Source organism: Centropristis striata, chromosome 24, assembly GCF_030273125.1.
Source record: "Centropristis striata isolate RG_2023a ecotype Rhode Island chromosome 24, C.striata_1.0, whole genome shotgun sequence".
Lineage (NCBI taxonomy): Eukaryota > Metazoa > Chordata > Actinopteri > Perciformes > Serranidae > Centropristis > Centropristis striata.
The window spans coordinates 15,935,760-15,943,216 of record NC_081540.1 but is presented as its reverse complement, the minus strand read 5'-3'; the positions used below and the strand labels follow the sequence as shown (position 1 = coordinate 15,943,216).

General features: G+C 39.8%; 1 long non-coding RNA gene across 1 annotated transcript; it reads left to right on the top strand.

Moving 5' to 3' along the window:
- The first annotated feature begins 1,032 nt into the window (after window positions 1-1,032).
- Window positions 1,033-5,239, top strand: LOC131963048 (uncharacterized). The gene is made up of 3 exons (XR_009389996.1): window positions 1,033-1,144; window positions 3,576-4,557; window positions 5,004-5,239. It is a non-coding gene; the product is annotated as an uncharacterized LOC131963048 (long non-coding RNA).
- Window positions 5,240-7,457: the final 2,218 nt, after the last annotated feature.

Sequence of the window (7,457 nt, the reverse complement as noted above, 5' to 3'; positions counted from 1 at the left end):
TTAAATTACATGGGGAATGAATGCGGGTAATTTTGGACCCATGTTGTGCATTAGAAGGGGTGTCAATATGTTGTGCATCAAAGGGTTAAGAATGCAGGAGTGACAGAAAACTATTCAATACTCTGGAGTCCATGAAAGCACCAGCACATTACTCCTTCTTCATTCTACGTCTTCATGACGTCACAATATAAAATCGAAGCACCGACGAGCCGTCAGCTTCCCTCTAAAGGATTGGCTTAAACTACATCCTAGTTTTTGATTGATGGTGATAGTAAAAAGAAGAGATTTCATATAGGGCCTATTTAGTATAAAAAGTAAAAAAAATGTTATCCTGATTTTACCTTTTTTATATAACATTTGCAACCATTTTCAACATTTGGAAACTTTAACTCACATGTGATCTCAATCAATCAATCAAACTTTATTTATGCAACACAAAGTGCTTTACAAAAAATACACACTGTGGAAGGGTGGCACAATGAAATTACATTTTAAATGTCCCACAGTCTTAAACATAATAAACAGTAGGCTGAGGTATGCATAGAACTATTTTATTTACCAAACTAATGCACAGAAGAGTGTAGTCTCCAGCATTTGGAAATTGTATCTGACTGAGTAAAATGTTTTGATTGTTTGAATGGGTTGATCTATGCTCCTGAAGACTATACTGGTGTATAACCTAGTAGTAATATATATATATATAAGTTTCGGCAAGATGAAAGCTTTGTCGCATTTCTCTTTGTTACCTTAATGAGACAGATGTATGATGATGAAGCGTAGAGTTGTGGTCGTGAACGTCATGAAACAACCGTTGTTGTTGGTTAGATGATGCCGCCGCTACCAGCTGTCAGCAGTAAACTGAGAAGGCACCCACGTGGAGGGCTAGAAAATGACCAATCATAAGAGGCCCGGGGTCAGCCTTGGCCCCGCCCCCAATGTGTCAAAAGCATAGATCAAAAGTCCTCGCTCCGCGCGAGCAGAGCTCCACCGCGAGCGAGCACGGGGGAGAATCTGCTTCACTCGGTTGCTGAATATGTGCGCTTGCGCGACTTTTGACTCAAATATGACGCCATAGTTTTGGCTTTGATGTATATCCTGTCCACTGCCGCTGGCGGGACACGGCCTCTCTGGCTTTTCGTCTGAGGTAAGACGTGTTTTGCTAGCATACTACCGTTACAATTGTGCCTTACAATGTAAGCATTTTCATATTTTAACTTTTAAACTACTGTCGAACATTTTGTGAAATGTATTTGCAAGTTATTTGAGTTTCATTTGGACGATGTTTGTCATTTTATTTTGCTAATTTATTCGCGGCTACTGGTCTTAGGTCTGAGCTAGCGCTCTCTAGCGAGCTAGCTTTAGCATCATGTCGAAGCAATTTATAAATGGTCCGTCGAGGCAGAATATCTTCACAGTTACTCCATGTTACAGTTACCATGAGGCTAACAGTTGTTTTAACAGTAGATGTGTCTGGTGTTAGCAAACACTATTGATTCTAAGAGTGCATTGCATGGTTTGACTGATTTGATGCTACTGACAGACAGCATATAATGCATTGTGAGTTGATAATCTAGGCCACAACAGTTCATGATTGCTGTGTTTTGTCTTGTGTCTATCTGGAAAGGTGTCATTATGCTAATAATAATGCAAAAAGAATTGCTAGCTTATGCTATTTTCCTTGATTAATGTTGTCTAAATGCCATTTTTAATGTAGGGTTTGTGTACAATGTTGGCCTGATTAATTTTTTTATTAACTGTGATATGTAGCTAATTGTATGTGGATTTTGATGGTAGCTTCTTGATAATAGTCCTGTTTTTTGTGAGGATGATTTGGTATTCTTATGTAATAAGGTGTAATAGTAATACCAATGTCATACTCATCAATGGCTAAATTTGAACATTCGGTGTATTTGGATAATATTAAACTGAAACTCATGTCACTTGGTAATGAGACGTTAAAAAGAAAATATAATCATGGGGATATACATTTAACCATGGAGTCAGGGCTGTAAAAAAATACTGTAATGATGAACTGGTAGTTTACTTCACCATTTAAGATTTACATTGTGTCAATGTCAATGTTACTCACTACTGTTAGCAGACTATTACCCAAACTATTACCATTTCTTTTTTCCAATTTGTCATGTCAACTGGTACCTGAAGTATGTGCTCCTGTGACTAATATTGATGTACTCTTGTGTGTGTGTGTAAGTGTGTGTGTGTGTGTGTGTGTGTGTGTGTGTGTGTGTGTGTGAGTGAGAGAGAGATTTATTGGAAGTTGAAAATGTAGGGTTAAACAGCTTTGGATAAATTCATGTGTGTGTGTGTGTGTGTGTGTGTGTGTGTGTGTGTGTGTCCTCAAGTGGTGCTGTGAAGCATTTTCGTTGTAGGCTTTAATCCTGTTTTCTTCTGATATTAATACTGCAGTACTATTTTGATAATAAGGTGTATTTGTAATACCAGAGTCATAGCCATTAATGGCTTAAATTTAGTATAGGATGCATTTGGGTACTTTTACACTGAAAGCTTTTGAAAGTATTCGCCACTATTATCAGATTATTACCTAACTATTACCATGGTGTTTCCAAGCTCTGGTGTCAATAGAATTATCAACCTATCCATTCATATTCACCTTCTTTGCAAGCTTTAATCCTGTTTTTCACCTCACAAATTTACAGTTTGACCATTTATTTACTGGAGAGTGTTTGTCAAAGACTGTTATTAACATAAACTACTTTCATAAATTGTTTTTTTTTTTTTTTTTAACCCTTGTGTGGTCCTCCCGTCAACTATATACCCATGGTCCTCAGGGGTCAAAAAGGATCCAATGACACGACTGTTTTTAGGACATGTAGAAAAAAAATATTACCAACTTTTAAAAAAAAAAATCATTTTATAATTTAAGGCAACTCATGCCCCCAAAATTAATTGATTGATATATAATTTTCATATTTTTTTTCTTTATTATTGGTCAATTTAATCAAATATTCAAAATTAGGCCTCTATTTCAAGAGAGAAAAAAGTAAAAAAAAAAACCTGGATACTTTTTTCAATAGTAATAGTGGAAAAAAATAATTCTTGATTGGAATGCACAGAGTAGGTCATGTCAACTTTTAGTGAAACTTATGTTTTGATATTTGTATATTTGAATAAAATTGACCAATAATAATGAAAAAAAATGAAAATGAAATATAATTTTTTTTGGTCATGAGTTACCTTAAAAGGTGAAAAAAAAGTTGGTAATATTTTTTTCTACATTTCCTAAAAGCAGTCTAATGTCATGAGGTCCTTTTTGACCCCTGAGGACCATGGGTGCTATAAAAATGTATAAAACACGTAAAAAATGTATGTAGAAAGTTAAAATTTATATTATCTATAAAGGATGCAGAGGGGCACATATGCTGAAATTTTTGCTATGTTTCTAGAGGTGCTATATGTGTATTTAATCCAAATTATTATATTCAGCTTCATACTGATTTTTATGAATAAGTGATACATTAATTCAGTTATTTAAAACATTAATAACACATTATTGTTACATTGCTGCAATGCTCACGGTTGTCATCCTGTTCTAGATAAACACTACTTCACCTAAGAGACTTGAGTATCCAGTTCTTCATTGACCTTCAGCATTCAGTTGTTTGTCTTCACCTTTTCAGGTAAGCAATTTTAAAAAAATGCTTCTGTAATGTTGAGAAACACTGAAATTATTATTTATAAAGAACTTTCAACCACTGTTCTGTGATGTCATGTATAGTGATATACAAATATATTTGAAGGAACGGTGTATTTGGGATAATCAATATTATTAGTATTATTCGTGTATTTATTTATTTTTAAATCAGAGAATGGGGGGAAAATAGATCCTTAGTACAAAAACTAGTAACTAGTAAAAAAAAATTGGTAACAATAATGTTCATTCATTAATTGACGCTTGGTCAAACTCTCATCTAATTAAGTATTGCTGTCTCATTAACATGTTGTATTTATTTATTTTGTAGGCTAAAACCAGAGAAGCCATCACCAAGCTGTTGTTTGTTGTCATTATGCAGATTTTTCAGCATGTGGTCCTCAATATATAGTATAGAAGTCACTGCATTTTCTGACTTTTCCAGGTTTCCTGTGTCCAGCATCTTCAAGACAGACTAAGCTAACTTTTCATATTTTTTGCACATTTATATTTAGGTTAGGAATAGGTTAGGTTTATAGTAGAGTATTTAGTTTGTATAGTTTAGCTTTTTATGCTGGTCTAGGGACAGTTAAGTTAGCAAATTAATTTAGTTCAGATCACTTACAATTGCATATTATTGTTACAATTGTGTTATTTTGTGAGTTATTGTTGTACAGGCTATTGTATATTGCAGAACCAAGTGAGACGAGGAAGACCACTGCTTCCAAGATGCCGCTCAGAAAGTGCGTTGGACAAGTCTCGACCTTGCAGATCCTGCCCCACTTAGCCCAACCACTTCCGACCATGGGGTACCTCAAAGACCTCCGTCAACCAGCCGGCTGTGGATGATGGATAACGGACCCACAACTCCTTCTCCAGTCTACAAGGTATGGGTTTGTTTTTTTCCCCATCACAGTGGACACAGACATGGCCTGATAATACAATTAGAGAGTTGGTTGGCCCCCAACCGAAGGGTTGGTGGTTCGATCCCTGACCATCGCAGCCTACATGTCGAAGTATCCTTGAGCAAGATACTGAACCCCAAATTGCTCCCGATATGCTGTGTTCATCGGTGTGTGAATGTGTGAAATTCCCAATGGTGGCAGGTGGGACCGTTTAGGGTAGCCTCTGCCACCAGTATGAATGTGTGTGTGAAAGGGTGAATGAGCGCAGTCTGTATTGTAAAGCGCTTTGAGTGGTCGCAAAGCGACTAGAAAGGCGCTATATAAGTGCAGGTCCATTTACCATTAACTACTTCCTTTGAATAATAAAATATTAATTCACAATTGAGTATTTATAATGTATGAATACATTTGGTATTGTGTGTCATCAGGTTCTGAAAATACAGACACCCCCACAGTCCAAGAACAGCTGGATGACCTCTGGACCCACTTTCCCCCGTTCACCAGTTGAAAAGATAAGCTTTTTAAAAAATTCTTTAATTGTTAATTCTGGACAAAGTGATACACAAAACATTGTCTGTATTCCATTTCAACAAACACAAACATGAAATGTATATTTAAATACATGACTTAATGCAAGTCAATCATACTAAACATCATCTTTTTTTTTTTTTTTTAAACCAACCATTGCACACATCTCCATCCAAGGAGAGGTTACATCTTGATGGTAACTTTTTAGATTAACAAAACTTTTGTGATATTTGTAATTGTTGTTGCTGGGGAGGGGGCGGAAAGGGTAAGTCTAAACATTGCATGCAAGAGACCAACACAAGCATCTCAGGGGAAAGCTATCTGTATACATAACTATCAACCTACTTGGTTGCTTCAAAATTTTATGATAGTTTTGCAAATCCTGACCCAGAGAGAACCACATCAAACAAACAAAAAAAGCAATGGTAGATTTTCAAGGCCTTTCGATGACATTAACATTATTTTCAATGACATTCATTTTGCAATTAACATTAGTTTTATCTTCTAAAACATAACTATAATGACATTCAAATGTAGATTACCACGATCACAATAGTAAACCTCAAGTCTCATTGGATAAAATGAAAAATTATTGACAGTCCTGAAATGATGGGTTAAATATCCTTGATAAGCCCGCATTAATAATATATTAATTTCAGGTGAAATATGAATTTTTTTACTTTAAATTCTAATCTCATTTAAAGAAACTGATACTATATAGTATTTTTCATATGAAATTATGTAAATTGTTCACATGGTCTCTCAGCGAGAGTCACCGGTTCACATGGTCTCTCAGCAACACAGTTGCCGGTTCGCATGGTCTCGGTGGCAGTCTCCGGTTTGCATGGTCTCAGTAGCAGTCGCAGGTTCGCATAGTCTCAGTGGCAGTCGCACGTTCGCATGGTCTCGGTGGAAGTCGGTGGAAGTTACTGGTTGGCATGGTCTAAGAGGCAGAGTTACTGGTTCACATGGTCTCAGCGACAAAGTTACTGCTTCACATGGTCTCAGCGGCAGAGTTACTGGTTCACATGGTCTCAGCGACAGAGTCACCGGTTCACATGGTCTCTCAGCGACACAGTCGCCGGTTCGCATGGTCTCGGTGGCAGTCGCCGGTTCGCATGGTCTCAGTAGCAGTCGCAGGTTCGCATGGTCTCAGTGGCAGTCGCCGGTTCGCATGGTCTTAGCGGCAGAGTTACTGGTTGGCATGGTCTAAGAGGCAGAGTTACTGGTTCACATGGTCTCAGCGACAAAGTTACTGCTTCACATGGTCTCAGCGGCAGAGTTACTGGTTCACATGGTCTCAGCGACAGAGTCACCGGTTCACATGGTCTCTCAGCGACACAGTCGCCGGTTCGCATGGTCTCGGTGGCAGTCGCCGGTTCGCATGGTCTCAGTAGCAGTCGCAGGTTCGCATGGTCTCAGTGGCAGTCGCCGGTTCGCATGGTCTTAGCGGCAGAGTTACTGGTTGGCATGGTCTAAGAGGCAGAGTTACTGGTTCACATGGTCTCAGCGACAAAGTTACTGCTTCACATGGTCTCAGCGGCAGAGTTACTGCTTCACATGGTCTCAGCGACAGAGTCACCGGTTCACATGGTCTCTCAGCGACACAGTCGCCGGTTCGCATGGTCTCGGTGGCAGTCGCCGGTTCGCATGGTCTCAGTAGCAGTCGCAGGTTCGCATGGTCTCAGTGGCAGTCGCCGGTTCGCATGGTCTTAGCGGCAGAGTTACTGGTTGGCATGGTCTAAGAGGCAGAGTTACTGGTTCACATGGTCTCAGCGACAAAGTTACTGCTTCACATGGTCTCAGCGGCAGAGTTACTGCTTCACATGGTCTCAGCGACAGAGTCACCGGTTCACATGGTCTCTCAGCGACACAGTCGCCGGTTCGCATGGTCTCGGTGGCAGTCGCCGGTTCGCATGGTCTCAGTAGCAGTCGCAGGTTCGCATGGTCTCAGTGGCAGTCGCCGGTTCGCATGGTCTTAGCGGCAGAGTTACTGGTTGGCATGGTCTAAGAGGCAGAGTTACTGGTTCACATGGTCTCAGCGACAAAGTTACTGCTTCACATGGTCTCAGCGGCAGAGTTACTGCTTCACATGGTCTCAGCGACAGAGTCACCGGTTCACATGGTCTCTCAGCGACACAGTCGCCGGTTCGCATGGTCTCGGTGGCAGTCGCCGGTTCGCATGGTCTCAGTAGCAGTCGCAGGTTCGCATGGTCTCAGTGGCAGTCGCCGGTTCGCATGGTCTTAGCGGCAGAGTTACTGGTTGGCATGGTCTAAGAGGCAGAGTTACTGGTTCACATGGTCTCAGCGACAAAGTTACTGCTTCACATGGTCTCAGCGGCAGAGTTACTGCT